This window comes from Physella acuta, unplaced genomic scaffold (genome assembly GCF_028476545.2).
Source record: "Physella acuta isolate Inbredline_101_S28 unplaced genomic scaffold, ASM2847654v3 ptg000972l, whole genome shotgun sequence".
In the NCBI taxonomy this organism is placed as follows: Eukaryota; Metazoa; Mollusca; class Gastropoda; family Physidae; genus Physella; species Physella acuta.
In genome coordinates this window covers 415,423-440,602 of record NW_026732489.1, presented here as the reverse complement: position 1 = coordinate 440,602, position 25,180 = coordinate 415,423, and the positions used below count along the sequence as shown (strand labels likewise).

Here is a 25,180-nt window from a genome sequence, read left to right as displayed (position 1 = left end):
ACCCCCTCAAGTTTTTCTCTATATATTTTGCTATTTTTTACCTTGGTGTCACCCCCCCCCCCCCCTAAATGGACTTTCTCTTGTGAGAACGCGGTCTTAATCTGTAATGTAATACGCGGACGCTCTATAAACACGCACCTTCTCTTGAATTGCTACGGTCAGAGATCCAGTAACGTAGTACCCGAACTGATTTTTTTTAGGGTTTGGCATCCCATAGATTTAAATGTACAGTTTAATATCCTTCACCTCACCCCACCAACTGTCACCCCCCCCCCCCCAGTGTTCCACCTTACTGAGCGTCCGTGATTACATTTGAGAGTCATTTCATTTGGATATCTATAGCCGTAAACAGTGTTTTTCACGATTCGAGCTTATTCCGAAATCTATCAATGTTTTGCTATTTTCCCCGGCATCCACACACTTTGAATGCCACTGTTAACACTCGATAAATTGAGAAAATATCGATACTATCACCCTCCACTGTGGACCGATTTAACGTTGCTTCAAAGTGATTTCACAATTTTTCTTTACACCATGGCTACAAGAGACAGAGATAGATTTCGCAAGTATGAATCAGGTGCATCAAAAGCGAGGAAACGCAATTTAAGAGAAGAATTTGATAAAACACAAGCAGGCGCGTTGGACAAGTACATACACTATCCAAAGAAAGTTATTAAACAACAAAAACATTTCTCCAAACTGAAGTTGATCAAGAACTATTTGAGATCAACGATGTCCCAAGACAGACTCTGCGGTCGGTCAATTCTGTCAATAGAAAAAGACATAGCCTCCAGTTTGGACTATGATGATATAATCATGGAATTTTCCTCAAGAAAGGCAAGAAAAGTAGATCTTCGTTTGTGAACGTACTGGTAAGATTTTCATAAACATTAATGTAAAAAAATCAGGTTTGAAGCTGACGTTCATCGTCTCTTTAATGCGTGTCTCAAACTTATATCTGTTTTATTTTTTACTTTTCAAACAAAAAGCCTTAACAGAAACAAGCAACATTTCAAAAGCACTTCTAAGTAAACAAATTATTTGTTAATCAGTGTCTTAATGTTAAAACTAATATACGACATTGATAAACAGCTTAAAAATACCACATATATCGTTGTAAATATTAATTCGCGTTGAGAAGAAAAAAAACGCCTCACTGTACATGTTTTATTTAATTATACACCAATGAAAATAATATAAGGCCCCGCGCGGATGGTTGGCCATAGGCCCCGCGTACCCCTAGCGCCGGCCCTGCCCCTCGCCTCTATAGTGTACTACCAGCGCCATCTTCAACAGATCTTGTCACGGTTGGCCAAATTTGAGCGACAACAACATTTAACAACAACTTGACCACCACCACCCCACCCCCCTCCCCCGTTCTTTCCCCGGCCGCCACCAAACTTTTATTCTGGACAATTTAAAAAACTAAACTTCGTATTTTAAACCTGAAAACATAATGAATAAACTCAACATTTTGACTTGTATACGAATATTAACTTTTTTTTTCTAAAGCATTCACATGAAGAAAACTAATTAAATAATTAATTAACGGTCCTAAAAGTAAAATATAGAACTGTATTGAGCACAAATTGTTTTTCATCGAATTTTTAATCAGCAGTCCCCCCCCCCCTCCCCGCCTGGTATGGCGACAATGTATCTCCTAAGATCGATAGGATTTCAGCCCGTAATACATGAATCAAATTAACTTCCATAATTAGATGCCACGCCTCATCACCAGCTGATCGATGGCAGTAAGACATGGCGGGGCTATTTTTAGACGGCGTCATCCCGCTAGTGGGGGCCTGGAGTCAGTGTCACATGGAGTCAGTGTAGCAGGGAGTCACAAGGAGTCAGTGGAACATGGAGTCAGTGGAACATGGTGTCAGTGGAACATGGAGTCAGTGGAACATGGAGTCAGTGGAACATGGAGTCAGTGGAACAGGGAGTCAGTGGAACAGGGAGTCAGTGGAACATGGAGTCAGTGGAACATGGAGTCAGTGGAACATGGAGTCAGTGTCACATGGAGTCAGTGTAGCAGGGAGTCACAAGGAGTCAGTGGAACATGGAGTCAGTGGAACATGGTGTCAGTGGAACAGGGAGTCAGTGGAACATGGAGTCAGTGGAACATGGAGTCAGTGGAACATGGAGTCAGTGGAACAGGGAGTCAGTGGAACATGGAGTCAGTGGAACATGGAGTCAGTGGAACATGGAGTCAGTGGAACATGGAGTCAGTGTAGCAGGGAGTCACAAGGAGTCAGTGGAACATGGAGTCAGTGGAACATGGTGTCAGTGGAACAGGGAGTCAGTGGAACATGGAGTCAGTGGAACATGGAGTCAGTGGAACATGGAGTCAGTGGAACATGGAGTCAGTGGAACATGGAGTCAGTGGAACATGGAGTCAGTGGAACATGGAGTCAGTGGAACATGGAGTCAGTGGAACATGGAGTCAGTGGAACAGGGAGTCAGTGGAACATGGAGTCAAATGGAGTCAGTGGTACATGGAGCCAGTATACACTAGCGTCTAGAGATGACTTGGCGACACACTCTCACTATATTTTACAAACACGTCATTCTTTGTGTCCAGTGACGAGTGTCGTGTCGTGTCCGACACACGGAGTGTCGTGTCGTGTCCGACACACGGAGTGTCGTGTAGTGTTCGACACACGAGTGTCGTGTCGTGTCCGACACACGGAGTGTCGTGTCGTGTCCGACACACGGTGTGTCGTGTCGTGTCCGACACACGGTGTGTCGTGTCGTGTCCGACACACGGTGTGTCGTGTCGTGTCCGACACACGGTGTGTCGTGTCGTGTCCGACACACGGTGTGTCGTGTCGTGTCCGACACACGGTGTGTCGTGTCGTGTCCGACACACGGTGTGTCGTATAGTGTCCGACACACGAGTGTCGTGTCGTGTCCGACACACGAGCGCGTGAAATAATTAGAACCCCTTAAGCCTAGCTCAGCCCCTAAGAACAGCGAAATCCTTAAATGACGTCATTTCAAACATCTAGTTCTATCGATTGCCGGGCAGGAAATGCCAGATTTGGTACCAACCACTGGCTGCAGTCCATGGACGGGGAGGTAACTCACAGGTTTGTTCGGTCTATACCAGCACCGTCTGATCGGCTTTACACCGCTCGCAGTTTGTTCAAAGCGGTTTTTAGTACAGCTTTCACCCCCTTCCCACCTTAATTCAACCTACCCCTCCAGGTATTTTGTTATAGCACTCCCCCCCCCCCCCACCTTGTGTCTATTTTACAAAAGAAAATGTCTCCTACAATGTCCCTCCATCCATATCCCCCCCCCCCCCATCAACCTCTCATTAGATCGCTAAACTTTCAACCTGTCAGCTAAACATATTCCAGCAATCATTTTTTTGACTGGGTTAAACATTGAACCTTGTAGGTCCTAATGTCCTATCCCACCCTAACCTGAACATTACATCTTGTAGATTCTACCTAAACATTATCCCTTGTACATCCTACTGTCCCACCCTAGCCTAAACATTATCCCTTGTACATCCTACTGTCCTACCCTAGCCTAAACATTATCCCTTGTACATCCTACTGTCCCACCCTAGCCTAAACATTATCCCTTGTACATCCTACTGTCCCACCCTAGCCTAAACATTATCCCTTGTAGATCCTACTGTCCTACCCTAGCCTAAACATTATCCCTTGTAGATCCTACTGTCCTACCCTAGCCTAAACATTATCCCTTGTACATCCTACTGTCCTACCCTAGCCTAAACATTATCCCTTGTAGATCCTACTGTCCTACCCTAACTTAAACATTATCCCTTGTACATCCTACTATCCTACCCTAGCCTAAACATTATCCCTTGTGCATCCTACTATCCTACCCTAGCCTAAACATTATCCCTTGTAGATCCTACTATCCTACCCTAACCTAAACATTATCCCTTGTACATCCTACTGCCCTACCCTAGCCTAACCTGCCAGACAGAACTAACCTAGAACTAACCAGCCTCGCCAAGTTTGAAGTTTCCCTCAACCCTTGTCTCCCCCTATTAATCTTCTATTGTGATTTAATGTCTCGGAGATGTTTTTCACGACCAGTCGGCTTTGGGTTCTTGAAAAAAAAAATTGAATGAAGCAAGAATTGATTACTCCCCTTTAATTGATTGTGTTCGTCCTTATTTCTTACCGTGGCTATTTTTAGCAGTCTCTGGAATTAATGTATGTGATGGACAAGTTCTTTTAAGTTGGGTGGCTTTAGAGATGGGTGGGCCAGGGGTTGTAGGTTGGGGCAGTTGTTGAAGAGTAGGACACACACATATATGTATATATATATATATATATATATATATATATATATATATATATATATATATATATATATATATATATATATATATATATATATATATATATATATGCCCTATCCTACAACCCCTGCCCCACCCATCCCTTATTGCCACCCAACTTAAAAGAACTTGTGTAACATTTTATATCAAACGTAAATCACATAACCTGAAGCCTACCTTTTACACGCCCGCGTATAAACTAACCCTCTCTGTTGTTTCACTGAAGGTTGCCATGGCTACAGGAAATAACTTATAGAATCAATATCAAGTGCCATCTTGAACAGACGTCACGTGGCTGACCTAACCCCATGGATGTGCCGGTCACATGACTGACCGAGTCACATGACTGACCAAGTCACATGACTTACCAACTGCACTTAATGACGTCATTGATGTGAAAGACGTCAGAGCAGAACGTCAGACTGACGATGTAAGACGTATCACCTGCGTGACGTCAGACTGACGATGTAAGACGTTTCACCTGCGTGACGTCAGACGGGTCCCCAAAGACGTCAAATATATCGATCCCAAATGTGGCTTACAAGGCTAATCGATCTAGGCGACACGGGGGGGGGGGGGGGGGGGCAGGTTTCACATTCTTGAACACGGGGTAACTACTTCAGGTTAGGGCTTGTGTTTAGTTTAGTACAGGGGTTCTAACACCTCGAGACGTCCTTATCTCTGCTCCCATTGGTCAGTTGGGGTCTTGCTAGTGACGTCACACAGGTATCCGTTTGACGACATGTGACAGCCATTGTTTTACCTGTGTCTAGTGGTAGCCTGTCTGCTGGTAGCCTGTCTAGTGATAGCCTGTCTAGTTGTAGCCTGTCTAGTGGTAGCCTGTCTAGTGGTAGCCTGTCTAGTGGTAGCCTGTCTAGTGGTAGCGTCAGAATCAACAACCCAGTAGTGCCTTGCTTGATGTCTGGTGGGCATTTAGCATGATGTTAGATACCGTTAGGGCAGTGGCGGATTAAGGGGGGTGCTGAGGGGGCTGCAGCCAGGGGCCCCCAAATTTCCTTTTTCAATCATAGTAAATTTCCCTTTAAAGTGAAATCTGTGGGTTTTTTTTAACTATAAAAGTAAAAGCCAATGTTTTAATATCTGAATGACAAGTTTATTTCAATTTTTTATCAAAATATCAAACTCGAGTACACACTTTAGTATAAATACCAGCCCGGACAGCGTTTGCTTATCACAATAAATTGGGTTGATTTTAGAGTTAAAAACAAAAACAGCGGTCGAATTCTGACACATAAATGACATGCATCTGGTGTGAATACTGTATGATATAAACTTTTAAAAACATTTATAGGCCTTTACTTTTAGTGAACGTTAATATCGGGTTTACAGGCCAGGGATGACGTTCTTTAAATGGACGCCTGTGGAAATCCAACTTTTTGTGGGCCTCATAAATGAATGACACCTAAGAGGATGGAGTTGGGGGGTCTGTTGTTTTGTACGCTTTTACCGTTCTTACTGTTTTAGTTGGGCCTAGTTTAACCTCCGTATGTTATTGATAATTTCCTACATAATGTGGTTTGATATTCTTTGTTTTCTTTTTGAGTCTATAATCAAACAAGTGTCACCAGTCTTTATCGTCTGCTCTGTAACGACATTATAATATTCTCATGAATATTTACGTTTGTTCAAGGTTAGTCTGCATTTCCAGCTTTCTCATGCCCAATATAAATACGTGAATTACAGTTCAATAACTATCGTGACACGGATATACAGGCTCAGGAGTTTGACTCCCATTAGCCAGGGAGGTCTCGACGTAGTGAACTCCAACTAAATGGCAAATTGTGAACTGAATCAGTCTCACTGAGATGTTGGTTTGAAACACTACATGATGGTCGCTTATCCATCCGTAGGCTCTATCCAGGCTTTACTTCCCCCACCACCAGACGCAGGACATCGTCTTACCGTCTGGTACCCGGCTAGATCGCGGGGCAGAGGTCGGAAACTTCTACAAGCCTAAACTAAACAGTCATATATTTAGTGCTACTGACGTAGCGGATGGATCTCGCCTGTGTTTTGTTAGTGTGTGTGTCGTGGTAGTGGGTGGGGACAACATATAATCATGATAAAAATGAGTACATATTGGTTAGATGTTAGGGGATCGGCGTGGTCGAGTCGGTAAAGCTCGTGGATGCTTAACTGAAATGTCTCGAGTTCAAATCATCGGGCAGATGAGGCGCGTTAGCTGGGGACAGCCACTCTTCTAGGAGAGACAACTCCAAAATCAAACATTTGCTGTAGTTTGTTCTTGGTTGGGCAAAGGCTATGGAAACACATTAAAATAAACCGGGAGTGATCTCCCCTAAGCTTTCTCGAATATTCTTATATAAAACAACAGGGGATGGTAACTCCATTTTAAATACTTAAAGTTTTTAAAATAGAATAAAATCTCGTAGAAAAAAGGATTGCACACCAAGTGAACGCCAATGAAATGTGCATAATAGTGCGCAATATATTATTAGTACTTTATAAATTTACATGCGTTTTTTTTAGAAATCGGAAATAGCGTAAATTAGTACTTCCGGTCAACGGAAATTACTCAAACTTTGACAGAAGGTAGAGAATTAGAGCTTTTACGTACATGTGAAATTTCATTTATCTATCTGAAATAGTACTCAAGTTATAGGCTTTTGAAAAATTCAAAGTAGAAAAAGTACCACTTCCGGTTATCGGAAATCGCTCAAATGTTTATACAGATCTACAATGTTGATAAAATACTTATATATGAAATTTCATCAACCTAGCTATAACGGTACTCAAGTTATCGTGTTTACACACAGACACATACACAGACACACAGACATACGGACAAGATTGCAAAATTATGTTTTTCCGTATCAGTGAGGTGTAAAACGTCGAGATTTGTAAAAATCTCAATTTTTTTTTTTTTGCATGATGACAAGACTTTCTCTATACTTCGTATATACGAGAAAGTAAAAAGAAAAGCAAGATGAAATCAGAGTCACTGGTCTCAATGGCGCCTAACCAGTTGACACGTATACTTAATTGTATTGGAGGGGATCCCTTCCAACACTGAAATTAAGAACGAAGAAGAAGAGAAGAAGAAGAAGGTTAGATGTTTGCATCCAATTTACCGCTCATTGAACACAATTGACAGCTTTTTAAATTAGCAGTTTTATAAATATCGGTGTCGAATGTTCCTATAAGTTATAAATAATCCATTAATATCTTGAATGGTATGCTGATTATGATATATATATATATATATATATATATATATATATATATATATATATATATATATATATATATATATATATATATATATATATAATCAGGGGCCCCCAAAAAGTTTCAGCCCGGGGCCCCACCCAAGCTTAATCCGCCCCTGCTTTAGGGCACCAATGCCCTAAATACTGGGAGGCGAACAATTCCCGAGAAAGTCGTACGGCGGGAGGGTGGGGGGGGGGGGTATTTAATGACGGCAGATACAAATCCGCGAATGGCGTGGTTGGCGAGAAAATGGCCGGCGCTGCCTTGGTCTAACGGCCTGTCTGCTTTATGGCCCCTGGCTGGGCTGACCTTGAAGCTGGCGGCCTGACCTTGAGGACATCAATCACGTGACAGTACCAGGCCACCGGAAACTACGTCACTGGCCTAGCTGTCACTAAATAGGTTTACACACGTGACTAGATAGGTTTACACACGTGACTAGATAGGTTTACACACGTCACTAAATAGGTTTACCAACGTGACTAGATAGGTTTACACACGTGACTAGATAGGTTTTAGAATCGTGTCAAACTTACAGAGTGTTGTCTGCAAGCGAGTCAGATTAATGACGTGATCACGAATTATTTCATCAACGTGATCCTGATTTCCTTTCACGTTACATCAGGTCACGTTCGTGATCCCTGCAAAAACCGCGCCTTGACTGTCGGGAAGGTCGCGTGACGTCACGAATTGAACTAAACCCCAATGGCATTCAATAACCTCACTAATTAGAATACATTAGCATGCTGAGCTCAGGCAATTAAAACCAATTAATTAAACAAAAAATTGACCATAGAGATGATTTTTGTCCTGAAATATTCCCCCCCCCCCCCCTCCTACCTCCTTTTCAGTCTTTATAAAAGTTAAAAAAAGAAAAGCATGTTGTGACCTTGAGGCTCTTGGTCAAGGTCACGTTCATATCCACGTTCGGCTACACCAACTTGCATGATGAGTAGAAGCCCTATGAGTTAGGTGTTGGTGCTCACGGTACACGTGCGCAATGAGCAGTTAAATGTCGGATATACGGGTGTTTAATACGGGTGTAGTAAATTTAGTTGACCTTAGCCAAGGTCAAGGTTTCTTTGTGAACCGGACGTGAGTTTTAACCAGCTGACGTCATGATAGCTACTTGGTATCGATTACGTCACTGCCGGTACAATTCCTAATCAGATAATTAAATCTAACTGAAACCAACCAATAGGAACTGTGTGTGTGTGTGTGTGTGTGCGGGGAAGGGGGGGGGGAACTTGATGTCGTCTGCTACTGTCGTGACGTCACGACCTGTGTCCTGTCTCTCTCCCCCCTCTTTCTCTCCCTCTTTCTCTCGCTCTCCCTCTCTCTGTCTCCCCTCTCTCCCTCTCTATATCTCTCTCTGTCTCTCCCCCTTCCCCTCTCTCCCTCTCTCTGTCTCCCCCCCTCCCCTCTCTCTTTCTTTCGGTACTTCTAGTGTTGTTGTATACAAGAAGTATCGCATGAATGTAGAGCAATCGAAACTACATGTATCGGTATTCGATCAATATTAGATAGATCGATATGAAATGTCATCGATATAACTTCTATCGCTGGCAGCGGTACCAATCGATATTAGAAGTATCCAATACATTTATATAAATCATTATCGATATTAGAAGTATCGATATTAGAAATAACCAATACATTTATATAAATCATTATCGATATTAGAACTATCGATATTAGAAGTATCCAATACATTTATATAAATCATTATCGATATTAGAAGTATTGATGTTAAACACATAGAAATTTTGTCGACAATTCCCCCCTCCCCCTAACACACCCCTCACCCCTCCCCCATCCCTCCCACCACCCCCCCCCCCACCCCTACACCCCTAACGAGCACGAATCCTGTTGAACGAACCCATTATTGTCTTGACATCAAAGACCTGCGCGCCCCGAGATTTCCATCCCATAATTTCTCATTTCTCTAATTACATCCAACATGTCGTAACGTTAATCTGTGTCAAAGTTCATCATGGGGTCACGCTGACCCGTCCGGCTGGATTGATCTATTTTCAATGACTTGATTGAATAATTTACCCCCGCCTCAGTTTACCCAGCCCACCACAAGGCAAGCCCGTGGGGGGCGGGGCCGGGCGATTAAAAGAAAACACAAATCACGTGACTCCCGTCCGCTCGGACCGCATCAATCACGGAACCAATGGAGCGTGGAGAATCTATTGAAGCGGCGCCAGCGTACCACAATGCTCTGAATATTTACGTCAGATCGAAGCCAAGAAATTGACCTGCATCGATCTGATGGCGCACACTGATTGGAAATTTTTAATTAAAATGAGCTGTGTAGGGAGGGGGGGGGGGCATTGTGCATAGTCTGATGTGACAGGACTTGATAGGGCAGCATTTGATGGGGCACCATTTGATGGGGCACCATTTGATGAAGCACCATTTGATGGGGCAGCATTTCACGGGGCAGCATTAGGTGGAACATCACCCTGCCCCTCCATGTCGTCAGTCGTCAACCCCGCCCCCTGCCATAAAACCCACCCCCTGCCATCAACCCCGCCCCTCCATGCCGTAACCCCCGCCCCCTGCCATCAACCCCGCCCCCTGCCATAAAACCCGCCCCCTGCCATCAACCCCGCCCTGCCTCTGCCATCAACCCCGCCCTGCCTCTGCCATCAACCCCGCCCCCTGCCATCAACCCCGCCCCTCCATGCCGTAACCCCCGCCCCCTGCCATCAACCCCGCCCCCTGCCATAAAACCCGCCCCCTGCCATCAACCCCGCCCCCTGCCATCAACCCCGCCCCTGCCATCAACCCCGCCCCCTGCCATCAACCCCGCCCCCTGCCATCAACCCCGCCCCTCCATGCCGTAACCCCCGCCCCTCCCGTGTGTGCCGTTAAAAGCTGAAATCACATTGAGTGTTGAATAATTGACCGCGACGCCGGGCCGGCACGCGATGGTCACATGACCCGACCCGTGACTGGACCAGTCCATTATCGGCCGGGAGGGGGGGGGGGTGAGATTTTGGTCAGTCCGACCCCGGGTCAGGCCGGATGTGTCTAACAAGTTTCCCCACAGGAGGGGGGGGACAACCCAACAAGTTTCCCCGACACCGCGGGTTCGAGTCCATCTGAGACGACGTTGCTAGGATCAGAGACACAGCGACGTGCCGACATGCTCATTGTCTGCTGACGGCATCAACCAGCACACACAGAGCTACATCAACACGGTCTGATCCGACATGCTGAATGTCTGCTGACGGCATCAACCAACACACACAGAGCTACATCAACACGGTCTGATCCGACATGCTGAATGTCTGCTGACGGCATCAACCAACACACACAGAGCTACATCAACACGGTCTGATCCGACATGCTGAATGTCTGCTGACGGCATCAACCAACACACACAGAGCTACATCAACACGGTCTGATCCGACATGCTGAATGTCTGCTGACGGCATCAACCAACACACACAGAGCTACATCAACACGGTCTGATCCGACATGCTGAATGTCTGCTGACGGCATCAACCAACACACACAGAGCTACACAACACGGTCTGATCCGACATGCTGAATGTCTGCTGACGGCATCAACCAACACACACAGAGCTACATCAACACGGTCTGATCCGACATGCTGAATGTCTGCTGACGGCATCAACCAACACACACAGAGCTACATCAACACGGTCTGATCCGACATGCTGAATGTCTGCTGACGGCATCAACCAACACACACAGAGCTACATCAACACGGTCTGATCCGACATGCTGAATGTCTGCTGACGGCATCAACCAACACACACAGAGCTACATCAACACGGTCTGATCCGACATGCTGAATGTCTGCTGACGGCATCAACCAACACACACAGAGCTACATCAACACGGTCTGATCCGACATGCTGAATGTCTGCTGACGGCATCAACCAACACACACAGAGCTACATCAACACGGTCTGATCCGACATGCTGAATGTCTGCTGACGGCATCAACCAACACACACAGAGCTACATCAACACGGTCTGATCCGACATGCTGAATGTCTGCTGACGGCATCAACCAACACACACAGAGCTACATCAACACGGTCTGATCCGACATGCTGAATGTCTGCTGACGGCATCAACCAACACACACAGAGCTACATCAACACGGTCTGATGTCTCGCGCTGGTCGATGAAGAAATCAATCGCAACATGCACGGGTCGATCAAGACACAATTCACACAAAAACTTACTTCAATTGTCCGATACAACAGACAGCCCGGGGGACGGGCAGAGGGAGGGAGGGGCAGGGCAGGGCCGTCTTACCCATTAAGTACAATAGGACTGAGCCTGGGGCCTAAGGAAGTCAGAAAATTCGAGAAAAAAAAATGACGTGTTCGAGACGACTAAAGCTTGAGATTTTTTCCCCGCTTAAATTAAATGCAACCAACAGCTTTGTTATATAAACATTACACAATGCAACCAACAGCTTTGTTATATAAACATTACACAATGCAACCAACAGCTTTGTTATATAAACATTACACCATGCAACCAACAGCTTTGTTATATAAACATATTGGTGTTAGTTAGTGCAGGTGTTAGTTGGGCCAACTTTATATTGTTGTTAACTTTATATTGTTTTTAACTTTATATTGTTTTTAACTTTATATTGTTGTTAACTTTATATTGTTTTTAACTTTATATTGTTGTTAACTTTATTTTGTTGTTAACTTTTTATTGTTAACTTTATATTGTTGTTAACTTTATATTGTTGTTAACTTTATATTGTTGTTAACTTTATATTGTGCTAACTTTATATTGTTGTTAACTTTATATTGTTTTTAACTTTATATTGTTGTTAACTTTATATTGTTAACATTTTGTTAAATTTCTCCCTGCGCATTCTGCTTGCGCACGATTTGATTTGACCGGCCCTACACCACGTGACCACGCTAAATGTAAACACATTAAAATTCTCGCGGGCCGTGAGTGCTTTCATCGTCTGCCATAGCACGTGTTCGCCGATACACATCAAGGTCACTGGGGTTATCTGACGTCATCACCTTTATCGCCCATCTTCAAACAGTGTGACACTTCTTCTACGGCGTGATACTTTACACAACGTGACATCTTGCACGACGTGATACTTTACACGTGACATCTTGCATGACGTGATACTTTACACGTGACATCTTGCATGACGTGATACTTTACAAGTGACATCTTGCACGGCGTGATACTTTACACGTGACATCTTGCATGACGTGATACTTTACACGTGACATCTTGCACGGCGTGATACTTTACACGTGACATCTTGCATGACGTGATACTTTACACAACGGGACATCTTGCACGGCGTGATACTTTACATAACGTGACATGTTGCACGGCGTGATACTTTACATAACGTGACATCTTGCATGACGTGATACTTTACACGCGACATCTTGCACAGCGTGATACTTTACATAACGTGACATCTTGCACTGGGTGATACTTTACACGTGACATCTTGCACGGCGTGATACTTTACACGCAACATCTTGCATGACGTGATACTTTACACAACGTGACATCTTGCACGGCGTGATACTTTACATAACGTGACATCTTGCACGGCGTGATAGAATGTGAGCTGGTATATATCGGACTCGGCGTGGTCGACCTGTAAAGCTCATGGCTGCTAATGTTCAGAGTTCGAACCCTGGCTGCTAATGTTCAGAGTTCGAACCCTGGCTGCTAATGTTCAGAGTTCGAACCCTGGCTGCTAATGTTCAGAGTTCGAACCCTGGCTGCTAATGTTCAGAGTTCGAACCCTGGCTGCTAATGTTCAGAGTTCGAACCCTGGCTGCTAATGTTCAGAGTTCGAACCCTGGCTGCTTTTGTTCAGAGTTCGAACCCTGGCTGCTAATGTTCAGAGTTCGAACCCTGGCTGCTAATGTTCAGAGTTCGAACCCTGGCTGCTAATGTTCAGAGTTCGAACCCTGGCTGCTTTTATTCAGAGTTCGAACCCTGGCTGCTAATGTTCAGAGTTCGAACCCTGGCTGCTAATGTTCAGAGTTCGAACCCTGGCTGCTAATGTTCAGAGTTCGAACCCTGGCTGCTAATGTTCAGAGTTCGAACCCTGGCTGCTAATGTTCAGAGTTCGAACCCTGGGCAGGTGAGGCTCGATAGCTGGGGACAGGGAGCCATTTAGGAGAGACAACTGCTGCTGTAGTTTGTTCTTGGTTGGACAAAGGCTATGGAAGCTAATCAAACAACTGCTGCTGTAGTTTGTTCTTGGTTGGACAAAGGCTATGGAAGCTAATCAAACAACTGCTGCTGTAGTTTGTTCTTGGTTGGACAAAGGCTATGGAAGCAAATCAAACAACTGCTGCTGTAGTTTGTTCTTGGTTGGACAAAGGCTATGGAAGCAAATAAAAAAAAGGCTGAAATTGGAGTCGATGGCCTCAACGGCGCAGTTGACAAGTAACAAAGTATTGTGTAGGAGGGGAGCCTGTCCAACATTACGGTTGGAAGAAGGGCTGTCTTGGTTTGGTTTTGGCGACAATACGCGTTTTCTAACAAATGGCCCCATACAAACGGCCCCATACAAATGGCCCCATTCAAATGGCCCCATACAAATGGCCCTATACAAATGGCCCCATTCAAATGGCCCCATACAAATGGCCCCATACAAATGGCCCCATACAAATGGCCCCATTCAAATGGCCCCATACAAATGGCCCTATACAAATGGCCCCATTCAAATGGCCCCATACAAATGGCCCCATACAAATGGCCCCATACAAATGACCCCATAAAAATGGCCCCATACAAATGGCCTCCGTTAAATTTACCTTCTCAAGTTTGAGGCCCTTTAGTGTTACAGTATGAAGGTATTTTAGGCCTAATTTAAACACAATTAAAATTATGTTAATTTATGCTAATGAAGTTTTGTTTTTCTACTCTACAGTCTCATAAACGGATTTATGACGTCGTCGATGAGCAATAATTTGTAAGTTGAAATTTTCATCTTTTATTTCAGTTGAAAATGTTCATCTTTTATTGACTTGCTGTCAAGTTTTGAGTTTGTCTGTCAAGTTTTTAATTTGTCTCTCTGTCAAGTTTTTAGTTTGTCTGTCTGTCAAGTTTTTAGTTTGTCTGTCTGTCAAGTTTTGAGTTTGTCTGTCTGTCAAGTTTTTAGTTTGTCTGTCTGTCAAGTTCTTAGTTTGTCTGTCTGTCAAGTTTTTAGTTTGTCTCTCTGTCAAGTTTTTAGTTTGTCTCTCTGTCAAGTTTTGAGTTTGTCTGTCTGTCAAGTTTTGAGTTTGTCTGTCAAGTTTTTTGTTTGTCTGTCAAGTTTTGAGTTGAAAATGTTCAGCTTTTATTGACTGGCTGTCAAGTTGTGAGGTTTTTTATTACAAGTTGACGTATGTCACGTATGTCACGTATGTGACGTATCTGACGTATGTGACGACAACAGCTCGACTCAGCCTTATCGGGTTCCTGGCAAAATGTCCGACCAACTCAGGTGTCAGGATATTTTTATCTGGTTTAAGCTGGAAACAAATGTTTCCACTGGGGATTAGAACTCAGGACCTTGGGATAAGATTTGCGTACATACCACACAAAAAAGGGCCGGCAATCTTGGGGCGGGTAACAGCCAAGGGAAGATAACTGTTATCAATACCAGAGAAATGAAGGGAAACAACCCTGAGTTATCTGCCTTTTACAGTCAATTATCGCGCTTAGATAAAATTGTTGCATTTTTTTATTCCGACGTTTGTGAAAAGTTTCAAACTCCGCCATTCCAGCGTGCTGCGTAGGGGGATATAAATAGCTCAAGCCATAGTAGAGCTCATGGGTAACCCAGTTAGGTTAGGTTTTGGGGGGGGGGGTGTTTGTGGGGGGACCACTCACACGACAGTATGAGGTACCCAGCTGGGTTAGGTTTTGTGGGGGGGGGGGGGGGGGGGGGGTGGGGGGGGGGGTGGGGGGGACCACTCACACGACAGTATGAGGTACCCAGCTAGGTTAGGTTTTGTGTGTGGGGGGAGCGGGGTTGATGGGTGTTTGTGGGGGGGGGGGGGGACCACTCACACGACAATATGAGGTCATCAAAACCTCCAGAAAACTGCAAAAGAAGAGCTAAAAACTTCAAACTGAGCTAAACCTACTGAGCTAAGCCTACAGCCAATAGTTATGTGAAAACCCCCCTCCACCACCCCTCCCCAACTTCTCACCTACTCTCTGCTCTACCGTCGATAAAAAAACAACTTTAAAAAAAACCTGTTCAAAATGTAATCACTGAATAATTGTAAACAAACCTGAGGGTCATGTGACTCGAGCATTTCTCCCATCCCGCGCAGTACAATTTCTGCGTCTACGTTCTTGAGGGTAATCAACAGGGATGGACTTATCCTCTATCAGATAACGCGCTATGACTTGGACATTTCTGTTTTATAATCTCCCCCCTTCTACCCCTCACCTCCTTCACGCCGCCATTTTTATGCGTGTACCTCACTCCTCGAATGTTAATCCTCAAAAGTTGGAATTTTTTTTTAAATGCCTAGTGACTCATCGCGTTTTGTAGCGACGCCAGTTTGTGTGGGGCGGTGTGGGGGTGTTTGTGTGGGACGGTGTGGGGGTGTTTGTGTGGGACGGTGTGGGGGTGTTTGTGTGGGACGGTGTGGGGGTGTTTGTGTGGGACGGTGTGGGGGTGTTTGTGTGGGACGGTGTGGGGGTGTTTGTGTGGGACGGTGTGGGGGTGTTTGTGTGGGACGGTGTGGGGGTGTTTGTGTGGGACGGTGTGGGGGTCGGTGTGGGTGTTTATGTGTGTGACGGTGAGGGTGTTTATGTGTGTGACGGTGTGGGTGTGTTTGTGTGGGGCGGTGTGTGGGGCGGTGTGTGTGGGTGTTTATGTGTAGTTGTGTCAGTGATTTTCTGTTTTTGTATGGCTGTCGTTGTGTGGTTGTGGTCATGTGGCTGTGGTGTGTGGCTGTCGTGTGGTTGCGTGGCTATACCCCTGAACCACCTTGTGAGATACCAACACCACACCGACCACGTCTTGTCCGTTGTATCAAGTACAAATTGCTGCGTTGCCGACATAATCGTGTCTGTTGGGGTGGGGGGTGGGGGGGGGGGTTCTATCAGAACCATCAATTATTAACTAACTCTAACATTTGATCAGGAAATAGAAAAATTCTGTAAATAATTGATTGCCCCTAAACGAACTGAATCATTGGTTTAGTTCAACCGGTTGCCGGCATCAAATAGTTCCGGCAAAACTTGCTTTAACTAGAAGTCAAACTGGCTACAGCTAGATCCGGCTAGCTCGGCTGGCTACATCGGAATTAGCAGACGACTTGTACGACGGCGGGCAGCACACGCGGCTAATCTCAGAGCAGTAATCTCGTCTGCTCAATTATTGAAATCTGGGGGCCCGCGTCACGCGCTGGTGTAAAGGGAAGCAGCGGCCTATTTACAGCACGACGCCATTTTGTATTTACAGCACGACGCCATTTTGTACATCTGAAGTAACATGAGCTTAAGGGCAGCACGGTTAGCCTGAGGCTGAGTGGTCAAACTGGCCGCTGGTCTGGTGGGTGACGCAGGGAGTGGGGGGTTCGCTTCTGCCATTAAGCGCGGGAAAGGTTACAGCAGACGACCGTCTCAAGCATGTAAACACGATGGTGGGGGGTCAGTCAGATCAAACGGTGAGGGCGTCTAGTCCCTCTACTCTTGGGGCGTCTAGTGCCACTTCTCTTGGGGCGCATAGCTACTTTACTTTTGGGGCGCATAGCTCCTCTGCTTTTGGGGCACCCAGCCACTACACGACACTGGCCAAGAACAATCTAGAAGGCAGCATTTGTTTTTCTCTCTCCTGTTTTGGTTGATGTACTCAGGCCTTTCAGCAAATTTAGTTTCAACGGAAAGATCTGCTCACCAAAAGATTGTTTGGTCTCTTGCACCACATGTTATTCTGACGTCAAATATTTCTGCCTCTCCACTCTTGCCCCCCCCCCCCCACACACACACACAACCCCAATCCCAACCCTCTTGAACTTGTAAGGACAACTCCGCCTCTTGATTTAAACTCTTCCGTTTATTCCAATCCAGCTTTAAATCTTCCGTTTATGCCAATCCATCTTACCATCTCATGTAGCATCTCTCGACCAGTCCCCACTAGACTGACAAGTTTTGTTGATTGAAACTATTATCTTCAGCAGACTCTCTCCCTTCAACTCAAATATTACTTCCCTTCTCTTGAAATAAATATCCCCACCCTCCCCACGGGTTTGGTTTAAAATATGATCAGACACTACTATCAAGGATGGGAGGGTGGGGGTAAGTTTTAATAAGTTTTGTTTTTAAAATATGATCAGACACTACTATCAAGGCTGGGAGGGTGGGGGTAAGTTTGAATAGGTTTTGTTTTTAAAATATGATCAGACACTACTATCAAGGCTGGGGTGGGAGGGTGGGAGGGTGGGGGTAAGTTTGAATAGGTTTTGTTTTTAAAATATGATCAGACCCTACTATCAAGGCTGGGAGGGTGGGGGTAAGTTTGAATAGGTTTTGTTTTTAAAATATGATCAGACACTACTATCAAGGCTGGGAGGGTGGGGGTAAGTTTGAATAGGTTTTGTTTTTAAAATATGATCAGACACTACTATCAAGGCTGGGGTGGGAGGGTGGGGGTAAGTTTGAATAGGTTTTGTTTTTAAAATATGATCAGACACTACTATCAAGGCTGGGAGGGTGGGGGTAAGTTTGAATAGGTTTTGTTTTTAAAATATGATCAGACCCTACTATCAAGGCTGGGAGGGTGGGGGTAAGTTTGAATAGGTTTTGTTTTTAAAATATGATCAGACCCTACTATCAAGGCTGGGAGGGTGGGGGTAAGTTTGAATAGGTTTTGTTTTTAAAATATGATCAGACACTACTATCAAGGCTGGGAGGGTGGGAGGGTGGGAGGGTGGGGGTAAGTTTGAATAGGTTTTGTTTTTAAAATATGATCAGACACTACTATCAAGGCTGGGAGGGTGGGAGGGTGGGGGTAAGTTTGAATAGGTTTTGTTTTTAAAATATGATCAGACACTACTATCAAGGCTGGGAGGGTGGGGGTAAGTTTGAATAGGTTTTGTTTTTAAAATATGATCAGACCCTACTATCAAGGCTGGGGTGGGAGGGTGGGAGGGTGGGGGTAAGTTTGAATAGGTTTTGTTTTTAAAATATGATCAGACACTACTATCAAGGCTGGGGTGGGAGGGTGGGAGGGTGGGGGTAAGTTTGAATAGGTTTTGTTTTTAAAATATGATCAGACACTACTATCAAGGCTGGGAGGGTGGGAGGGTGGGGGTAAGTTTGAATAGGTTTTGTTTTTAAAATATGATCAGACACTACTATCAAGGCTGGGAGGGTGGGAGGGTGGGAGGGTGGGGGTAAGTTTGAATAGGTTTTGTTTTTAAAATATGATCAGACCCTACTATCAAGGCTGGGGTGGGAGGGTGGGAGGCTGGGGTGGGAGGGTGGGAGGGAGGGGGTAGGTTTGAATAGGTTTTGTTTTTAAAACTGTTTGTTTAAATGAAAGGCCATCGGTAACCATGGCAACTAATAGGTTGTACTGGACGGGCGGGTGGCCCCGGGGGGTTGGGGAATCGTCTGAAAGCTTCAGTCACGTGATACGTCAGGCGGCGACTCGGACGCCTGCTGGTGATAGGTATTTTTTCTTGACATCTGGACATGACATCTAGACATGGCATCTAGACATGGCATCTAGACATGGCATGACATCTGGGCATGGCATGACATTTGGACATGACATCTGGGCATGGCATCACATTTGGGCATGTCATGACATCTGGACATGGCATGACATATGGACATGGCATGACATATGGACATGGCATGACATCTGGACATGGCATGACATCTGGACATGGCATGACATCTGGACATGGCATGACATATGGACATGGCATGACATCTGGACATGGCATGACATCTGGACATGGCATGACATATGGACATGGCATGACATCTGGACATGGCATGACATCTGGACATGGCATGACATATGGACATGGCATGACATCTGGACATGGCATGACATCTGGACATGGCATGACATATGGACATGGCATGACATCTGGACATGGCATGACATCTGGGCATGAAGGAACTCACAGACCCAGACTACAGCCGAGCGGTTCTTCCTGCTCCCATATAATCACGGCTCCCATTTAATCACGGCTCCCACGGCTCCCATTTAATCACTGCTCCCATTTAATGACGGCTCCCATTTAATCACGGCTCCCATTTAATCACGGCTCCCACGGCTCCCATTTAATCACGGCTCCCATTTAATGACGGCTTCCATTTAATGACGGCTCCCATTTAATCACGGCTCCCATTTAATCACGGCTCCCATTTAATCACGGCTCCCATTTAATCACGGCTCCCATTTAATCACGGCTCCCATTTAATCACGGCTCCCATTTAATCACGGCTCCCATTTAATCACGGCTCCCATTTAATCACGGCTCCCATTTAATCACGGCTCCCATTTAATCACAGCTCCCATTGTAACTCCGTAACTTCCAGAGCCGATGCCTTAAACCCAATCGATGGCAGAGTTGAATGAATCGTCATCACCAGCAAACACGGGGTTCTATTGTTGGCGGCCTGGGCGTTCATTCTGCGACGTTTATTTTTAGAACTGGCCGCTAACAATGTCTGAAACGTCCTAACGCTTAAGCTTCTCCGGGGTGGGGTGGGGGTGGGGGTGGGGTGGGGGCTCACGACGCGGTTACCTGGCTAATTGCGGTGCCATTAGTGCGTGTCTCAGACCTGCCCGTCTACCTGCCTCACCTGTCTCACCTGTCTGCAGACGTCTTCACGGCTCGCCACCCAGGGTCTGGTGCCATCTCACAAACCATCTCACAAACCATTTCACAAACCATCTCACAAACCATCTCACAAACCATCTCACAAACCATCTCACAAACCATCTCACAAACCATCTCACAAACCATCTCACAAACCATCTCACAAACCATCTCACAAACCATCCCACAAACCATCTCACAAACCATCTCACAAACCATCTCACAAACCATCCCACAAACCATCTCACAAACCATCTCACAAACCATCTCACAAACCATCTCACAAACCATCCCACAAACCATCCCACAAACCATCTCACAAACCATCCCACAAACCATCTCACAGACCATCTCACAGACCATCCCACAAACCATCTCACAAACCATCTCACAAACCATCTCACAAACCATCTCACAAACCATCTCACAGACCATCTCACAAACCATCTCACAAACCATCTCACAGACCATCCCACAAACTATCTCACAAACCATCTCACAAACCATCTCACAAACCATCCCACAAACCATCTCACAAACCATCTCACAAACCATCTCACAAACCATCTCACAGACCATCTCACAAACCATCTCACAAACCATCTCACAGACCATCCCACAAACCATCTCACAAACCATCTCACAGACCATCCCACAAACCATCTCACAAACCATCTCACAAACCATCTCACAAACCATCTCACCATCTCACAAACCATCTCACAGACCATCTCACAAACCATCTCACCATCTCACAGACCATCTCACAGACCATCTCACAAACCATCTCACAAACCATCTCACAAACCATCTCACAAACCATCTCACAAACCATCTCACAAACCATCTCACAAACCATCTCACAAACCATCTCACAAACCATCTCACCATCTCACAAACCATCTCACCATCTCACAGACCATCTCACAGACCATCTCACAGACCATCTCACAGACCATCTCACAGACCATCTCACAGACCATCTCACAGACCATCTCACAGACCATCTCACAGACCATCTCACCATCTCACAAACCATCTCACAGACCATCTCACAGACCATCTCACAGACCATCTCACAGACCATCTCACAGACCATCTCACAGACCATCTCACAGACCATCTCACCATCTCACCATCTCACAAACCATCTCACAGACCATCTCACCATCTCACAAACCATCTCACAAACCATCTCACAAACCATCTCACAGACCATCTCACAAACCATCTCACAGACCATCTCACCATCTCACAAACCATCTCACAAACCATCTCACAAACCATCTCACAAACCATCTCACAGACCATCTCACAAACCATCTCACAGACCATCTCACAAACCATCTCATAGACCATCTCACCATCTCACAAACCATCTCACAGACCATCTCACAAACCATCTCACAAACCATCTCACAAACCATCTCACAAACCATCTCACAAACCATCTCACAAACCATCTCACAAACCATCTCACAGACCATCTCACAGACCATCTCACAGACCATCTCACAGACCATCTCACCATCTCACAAACCATCTCACAGACCATCTCACAGACCATCTCACCATCTCACAGACCATCTCACCATCTCACAGACCATCTCACCATCTCACAAACCATCTCACAGACCATCTCACCATCTCACCATCTCACAAACCATCGCACAGACCATCTCACAGACCATCTCACAAACCATCTCACAAACCATCTCACCATCTCACAGACCATCTCACAGACCATCTCACCATCTCACAAACCATCTCACAGACCATCTCACAGACCATCTCACCATCTCACAGACCATCTCACAAACCATCTCACCATCTCACAGACCATCTCACCATCTCACAGACCATCTCACAAACCATCTCACCATCTCACAGACCATCTCACTATCTCACAGACCATCTCACAAACCATCTCACCATCTCACAGACAATCTCACCATCTCACAGACCATCTCACAAACCATCTCACAGACCATCTCACCATCTCACCATCTCACAGACCATCTCACCATCTCTCAGACCATCTCACAGACCATCTCACCATCTCACAGACCATCTCACAGACCATCTCACAGACCATCTCACAGACCATCTCACAGACCATCTCACAAACCATCTCACCATCTCACAGACCATCTCACCATCTCACAAACCATCTCACAGACCATCTCACCATCTCACAGACCATCTCACAGACCATCTCACAGACCATCTCACAGACCATCTCACCATCTCACCGACCATCTCACAAACCATCTCACAAACCATCTCACAAACCATCCCACAAACCATCTCACAAACCATCTCACAGACCATCTCACAAACCATCTCACCATCTCACAAACCATCTCACAGACCATCTCACAGACCATCTCACAAACCATCTCACCATCTCACAAACCATCTCACAAACCATCTCACAGACCATCTCACAGACCATCTCACAGACCATCTCACAGACCATCTCACCATCTCACAAACCATCTCACAAACCATCTCACAAACCATCTCACAGACCATCTCACAAACCATCTCACAAACCATCTCACAGACCATCTCACCATCTCACAGACCATCTCACAAACCATCTCACAGACCATCTCACAGACCATCTCACAGACCATCTCACAGACCATCTCACAAACCATCTCACAGACCATCTCACCATCTCACAAACCATCTCACAGACCATCTCATAAACCATCTCACAGACCATCTCACCATCTCACAAACCATCTCACAAACCATCTCACAGACCATCTCACCATCTCACAAACCATCTCACAAACCATCTCACAAACCATCTCACAGACCATCTCACAGACCATCTCACAAACCATCTCACCATCTCACAAACCATCTCACAGACCATCTCACCATCTCACAAACCATCTCACCATCTCACAAACCATCTCACAAACCATCTCACAGACCATCTCACAGACCATCTCACAGACCATCTCACAGACCATCTCACCATCTCACAAACCATCTCACAAACCATCTCACAAACCATCTCACAGACCATCTCACAAACCATCTCACAAACCATCTCACAGACCATCTCACCATCTCACAGACCATCTCACAAACCATCTCACAGACCATCTCACAGACCATCTCACAGACCATCTCACAGACCATCTCACAAACCATCTCACAGACCATCTCACCATCTCACAAACCATCTCACAGACCATCTCATAAACCATCTCACAGACCATCTCACCATCTCACAAACCATCTCACAAACCATCTCACAGACCATCTCACAGACCATCTCACAAACCATCTCACCATCTCACAAACCATCTCACAGACCATCTCACCATCTCACAAACCATCTCACCATCTCACAAACCATCTCACCATCTCACAAACCATCTCACAAACCATCTCACCATCTCACAAACCATCTCACCATCTCACAAACCATCTCACCATCTCACAAACCATCTCACCATCTCACAAACCATCTCACAAACCATCTCACAAACCATCTCACAAACCATCTCACAGACCATCTCACAAACCATCTCACAAACCATCTCACAGACCATCTCTCGACCCAAACTAGACACTCAATATTTGGCCATTTGTGAGGGTGTAGAAGTGTGGGGTTTGTGTGGGTGTAGAAGTGTGGGGTTTGTGAGGGTGTAGAAGTGTGAGGGTGTAGAAGTGTAAGATTTGTGTTAGTGTAGAAGTGTGAGGGTGTAGAAGTGTGAGGGTGTAGTAGTGTGGGGTTTGTGTGGGTGTAGAAGTGTGAGGGTGTAGAAGTGTGTGGCTTGTGAGTGTGTAGAAGTGTGGGGTTTGTGAGGGTGTAGAAGTGTGGGGTTTGTGTGGGTGTAGAAGTGTGAGGGTGTAGAAGTGTGAGGGTGTAGAAGTGTGGGGTTTGTGTGGGTGTAGAAGTGTGGGGTTTGTGAGGGTGTAGAAGTGTGGGGTTTGTGTGGGTGTAGAAGTGTGGGGTTTGTGAGGGTGTAGAAGTGTGAGGGTGTAGAAGTGTGGGGTTTGTGTGGGTGTAGAAGTGTGGGGTTTGTGAGGGTGTAGAAGTGTGGGGTTTGTGTGGGAGTAGAAGTGTGGGGTTTGTGAGGGTGTAGAAGTGTGGGGTTTGTGTGGGTGTAGAAGTGTGGGGTTTGTGTGGGTGTAGAAGTGTGGGGTTTGTGTGGGAGTAGAAGTGTGGGGTTTGTGAGGGTGTAGAAGTGTGGGGTTTGTGTGGGTGTAGAAGTGTGGGGTTTGTGAGGGTGTAGAAGTGTGGGGTTTGTGTGGGTGTAGAAGTGTGGGGTTTGTGTGGGTGTAGAAGTGTGAGGGTGTAGAAGTGTGGGGTTTGTGAGTGTGTAGAAGTGTGGGGTTTGTGTGGGTGTAGAAGTGTGGGGTTTGTGAGGGTGTAGAAGTGTGTGGTTTGTGTGGGTGTAGAAGTGTGGGGTTTGTGTGGGTGTAGAAGTGTGGGGTTTGTGTGGGTGTAGAAGTGTGGGGTTTGTGAGGGTGTAGAAGTGTGAGGGTGTAGAAGTGTAAGGTTTGTGTGAGTGTAGAAGTGTGAGGGTGTAGAAGTGTGAGGTTTGTGTGAGTGTAGAAGTGTGAGGGTGTAGAAGTGTGGGGTTTGTGTGGGTGTAGAAGTGTGGGGTTTGTGAGGGTGTAGAAGTGTGGGGTTTGTGTGGGTGTAGAAGTGTGGGGTTTGTGTGGGTGTAGAAGTGTGAGGGTGTAGAAGTGTGGGGTTTGTGAGTGTGTAGAAGTG

The 25,180-nt window shown here is 45.7% G+C and overlaps 1 protein-coding gene across 2 annotated transcripts in view; it reads left to right on the top strand.

Moving 5' to 3' along the window:
* Nucleotides 1–25,180, top strand: part of LOC131954101 (muscarinic acetylcholine receptor M4-like) — a 70,522-nt gene that overhangs the window by 14,374 nt on the left and 30,968 nt on the right. For both annotated transcript variants that reach the window (XM_059317624.1, XM_059317623.1), the window contains exon 2: nt 14,520–14,561. The gene's annotated coding sequence lies outside the window, so the exon portion shown is untranslated. The remainder of the gene's footprint in view (nt 1–14,519; nt 14,562–25,180) is intronic.